Raw genomic sequence first — 5,398 nt, 5'->3', positions numbered from 1 at the left:
AAATCTCCTGACTTATGGTCCAGTGCTTACAGAAAGAACACAGAGCTGTTGCTGTCTGTCCTTTGATGTAACTCCTGGATGGCTATTCTCTTGCAGTTAGCCTTCTCTCCAGGCCTGGCACCAACACTTTTGTGTGTATGTGTGTCAGATGAAATGTAGTCTCTATGGGGAGGGTGGCTTCCCCTAATACATAAAGGGTTAATCACAAAGGAAAGATTCTCAAGCTCAAACCTCTTAGGGCAGCTGAATGCTGAATACAGATGGTTCATTAGCCAATCCTTCTTGAAATGTTTGCTATTTTTTCTCTCTCTTGAACTTAGGGTTTAAGGAGAAAGGCTAGAGTAAGAGGAAGGCAAACAGGGAGAATAAGAAAAAGAAGGACTTTAAGTAATGTCTGATCCCTAGATGGGGTTTCACATCTTCCAAATGAATGTTTTTCTTAAAGGAAATCTTTCCTTGCAGTCTAAAGTATAGCCTTTTCTACGACTTTAGACATCATTTGGATCTGAAAATCTCATTGAACATTAGAAGTTACATCAGAGTTTTACAGTTAGTGAAGTAACAGGTACAGAACTAAACTCGAACAATTCATCCATTCATTCATTCATTCATTCTTTTGAGTAATCATGTTATTACCCAGCTTTAAGCACTCTTACATCTGACTCCATATTACCCTTAGAATAAAGTCCAGGGCGCCCGGGTGCCTCAGTTGGTTAAGCATCCAAGTTCAGCTCAGGTCATGATCTCGGGGTCATGAAATTGAGTCCCACAATGGGCTCTGATCTCAGCATGGTGTCTGCTTGTGATTCTCTCCCTCCTTCTCTTCCTCTCCCCCCACTCATGCTCACTCTCTCACTTTCTCTCTCTAAAATAAATAAAATCTTAAAAAATAACAATAAAATCCAAATTCCATGATCACATCGCCAAGCCCCAGTTATTTAGTTCCTGTCTGCTCCCTTCTGGTCTGCTACCCATTTTCTCCCCTCTTTCGGGGGCCCCAATCCCTCTGACCCTCCTTCTGTTCCTCATACCTGCCAAACTATTTCCTTGCATGGGACCTTTTCACTCTCTGTCCCCTTTCCTTTCAGGAGAGCTTCTCATTGCTGATCTGCTCTCATTGCCCTCATTTGCTCGTCATTGAAGACTCACCTCCTTAGAGAGGCATTGCCATGCCACTGGGTCCAATCCCTACCTACTATACTTTATCATGTCACCCTGTTTTTTTCTCCATAGGGCTGAGCACATTCATTCTTGTTTATGTACCTACATCCTTATTGTCTCTCTGGTCTGAAATATGCACTCTGTGAGAACAACAAACAGAGCTGGCTTGTTTACTGTTATACCCACTATCCCTAGAAATGTGCCTGACATATACCAGGTGCTTAACACATGTCTGTTGAACTAAATAGTAAATGGGTTTTTAAAAATATTGATGATCTATGAGACACTGAGCACTAGAGATCCAGAGAAGGAAAGGAAAGAATTCTTGCTCTAATGAGACTCAGAGACTGGTAACTTCAGGCAGTTGGTTTTCTACTCTATTACACAGCCATTAAATTTTACTCAGCATTGGCAGATTCCTGGAGATTCAGGTCACCTGATTTCAAAAATAGTCATCCACTATGATTTCAGATTTTTCATTGGTAAAGTGATTATGGCTCTCATTTTGCCTGGGATAGACCCGTTTACAACTGCTGTTCTGACATAATCATTAGTACTACCTTTTTTTGCTCTCAAAAGTACGCAGTTTATATGACAGATTATCTACCTATTCGCTGTCAGCCAAATACTAATAATTCATAATTATTGCTAGTTAAAGTGTCTTACCCACATAGACCATGTCAATTCAGTAATGGGGAAGGTCACATCCTATCTCTAGAAAAGGGCAACTTTTTTTTTTTAATTTCTTTTCAGCGTAACAGTATTCATTGTTTTTGCACCACACCCAGTGCTCCATGCAATCCGTGCCCTCTCTAATACCCACCACCTGGTTCCCCCAACCTCCCTCCCCCCACCCCTTCAAAACCCTCAGATCATTTTTCAGAGTCCATAGTCTCTCATGGTTCACCTCCCCTTCCAATTTCCCTCAACTCCCTCTCCTCTCCATCTCCTCTTGTCCTCCATGCTATTTGTTATGCTCCACAAATAAGTGAAAATCTGAGGGAAGAAATGGGTAGATCTAGACTCCCAGTTCCAATTAGTGAGTCCACTAATGATGAGGCCAATATTTCCCAAGATATGTTTAATAATTCTAAGAAGTGTAAATAATAGTTACATGCAGAATATAAAACAGAGCAGAGATTCTTTATTGTGCTGCAAACTATTCTGCAAAGTTCACTTGCACTCCCTCATCATTACTATTATGATTCCTATTTTACAGATGATCACGTTGAGGCTCAGAGAGGGTGAACAATTCATCCAAGGTCAACAGATACACTTCTTGGTGATGTTGCCCCCAACGATTTTGCTCATTGCTTTTCAAATGAAAGAACAAATAATTGGATAAAAGCCTCCTGTGCTTAAATAGGGCATGCTGCATCAAACTAAGTTAAGTAGGCTACTTTTCCTTAGAACTTTATTATGTCTATAACATGTCAAAGCACTTGGTGCATCTCCAAGGGGTGAAAAGATTATAGTGTCTCCATCATTCATTGGGGCACAAGGCACTTTTTTTGTGAGGAGGACTAAAGTTCTGCTGAGAAAATTTTGGCCAGTGCTGCTTTGGGAACTTGATTAGGGCCCGCTATCCCTTTCTATGGGGGTCAGCCTTACATGTGTGTAAACACACACCCAAACACTGGGTCTGAGGCAAGGTCTTGCTTTGCAGTAGGGGAGGGAGGGCTCCAGTTTTCCTCAGCTCTGAACAAGAGACAAGAGCATCCTTGGATGCATGAGATTTCATAGTCTTAGCATTCAATACTTAACATCTCTGCTTTTAACCCCCTTTCAGTGCCTTTTCATTCCTCATACTGAGCATTCTGGGTTTTCTTTTTTTTTTTTTATTTTTGTTTATTTATTTGAGAGAGAGAAAGAGCACAAGCAAGGGTGGGAGGGGAAGAAGGAGAAGGAAAAGCAGACTCCTGGCTGAAGAGGAAGCCCAATTTGAGGTTCCGTCCCAGGACTCTGAGCCAAAGACAGATGCTTAATTGACTGAGTCACCCAGGTGCCCTGAATGTTCTGGGTTTTTACCTCACCTTCTCATTTACAAGCCTAGAATTCTCCATAGAGGGATCTATCATATTTTTGGCCAATATCCTTACTATAGTTTAATAACTGAAACCTTTCCATTTGAAGCACAGATGAAGATGGAGATGGAGATGGAGATGAAGACAAGAAAAGAAGGACTGCTGATAGGAAAAAGAGAACAAATGCATAGCCATTATTGCCCCTCTTTTAGATTGCTAGAGTGGGTGGGTGGGGGATAGGTGTGAAAAATGAGGGGTAGAGGGAGCAGAGTTGCACCTGCCCTTTCCAACTAAGCATATTTGTGTTTCCTGGATACATCTTAGATTCTTGGGAAGGGGAGGCTACAGATAGAGGAAACCAGGGCAGAATCAGATACCCTCTATGTGATTTCCTCATTGCAATGGGGGCAATGGCTGCCTTGCCTGTTTGGGCTCCTACTGCAATAGGGCTGGGTTCACAATGGCCTTTGCACTGAGTTATAAGCATCTCCTGCTTTTCTTTTTTCTCTGCTCCCACCTCTTCTACCCTCTCTTCAAAACCTTTCTGCCTTCTCCTGAGTGACTGAAACTGACAGGTTTCAGAAGCCAGTGTGTTGCTGTGACCTAGACAGCCCAGTTCTGGCATCTGAAATAGCCTGGTTTAGCTATTATTCCATGGCGTGTGTACGTGATACAAACCATTTCTTTCTAAAACAACAACAACAACAACAAAACCCCAAAAACAAAACAAGACAAGACAAAACAAACAAAGCCCACTTAACCCTTCCCAACCCAAGAGTGATTCCTCTGTTTTTTTTTTTCAACTATGTTTTAACTTGGGTGAGAAATGTTTTTGCTTCTAAGGAATCCTAAGAAGAAATCCTATAAAGGAATCCTTATAAATAAATAAATCCTAATAAATAAAATAAATCCTAATAAAAATCCATATGTACAGACATTCCATTTCCCACTTCCTGTGGACTTGCACAGTCCCATCCATCAGCAAAGCATAGTTGGGGTCTTCAACTTGTCCCAGAGACTTAATCTGGAAATAGATCCCACACGGTCACCTAGAGGGCGCACTGTGTACATTTTCAGGGAGTAAGGAAAGGACTCTTCCCCCAGTCTCCATAAAAGAGGCAGAAGTGGATCAGTTTCTTCTCTCATTGAGAAAGAGCATTCGAAGGCCAGAGATATAAAGCTACACAGAGAGCAGGAAACAAAGCAGTTGAATTGGAATTGGACTTGGGAATCGAGGTGTGGAGGGGGATAAGGAGCCTGCTCCTCTAGCCCCTCATCAGCACTGCACTTCAAGAGTTCCCACCAGCTTTGGGTTGTATTTTTATATCTGCTTTTTATAGAGAGAAAAGTATATATTCTTTCCTCTTACGAGAAAATTCCTGTTTCAAGAGAAAATAAGGCAAGATCAAGGAAGGAGAGAAAAGCCAGCCAGAAATTATCTAGTAAATCTATCATGGATCCTAATCAGAACGTGAAATGCAAGTTAGTAGTAGTGGGAGACTGTCAGTCTGGGAAAAACTGCAGTGCTGAATGTCTTCAGCAAAGACTGCTTCCCTGAGGTGAGTGCAGTCACCCTGGCCTGGGCTTGGACTTGGACAGGAGAGGGGGTCAGCGGGTGGGAATCCCCCTGTCTCAGGTTGGGCTTCTCCTCCCATTTACCCCTTCACTGGATTTTCTTTTTCTAAGCAGTCTTTCTTACTGCTTTCCCCCTGGTGAGCCTGCCCAGAAAGGGGAAGTGAGCTGGAAGCTTTTAGGGGACTTGTCTGCACATTCCTCTGTTGCCTCTGAAACTTGATCTGTCCTGTGTTCAGAATCACAGGTTGGGAGGTTTGGATCCTCACGCTTTGAGGAGGATCACTCATCACCCTCATCACACCTTCTCTTTGAAGGACACAACTAAGGGACTGAAAGGACAAGTCAGAGATGGGGAGAAAATATTTCCTAGTCACATATCTGATAAAGCACTTAAATCTGGACTATATAAAGAACTATATGAAGAAGAGGGGGCATGAGGGAGTGCGGGTGGAAGGGAGACCCTTGGTTCTGGCAGAGCCGTGATGCACTTGTCTTTGCCTTCCCGTCCTGACCCTGGGCATTGGGCTGTTCTGGTTTCAGCCTGGGGGTCTTCAGGAACCAACAGATGCACCAGGCAAAAGAAGAAGAAGGAGAAAAAGAAGAAGAAGAAGAAGAAGAGGAGGAGGAGGAGGAGGAGG

The sequence above is a fragment of the Enhydra lutris genome, unplaced genomic scaffold, assembly GCF_002288905.1.
Source record: "Enhydra lutris kenyoni isolate GAN:26980312 unplaced genomic scaffold, ASM228890v2 scaffoldscaffold47, whole genome shotgun sequence".
NCBI lineage: Eukaryota > Metazoa > Chordata > Mammalia > Carnivora > Mustelidae > Enhydra > Enhydra lutris.
Note: the sequence above shows the minus strand (reverse complement) of the source record.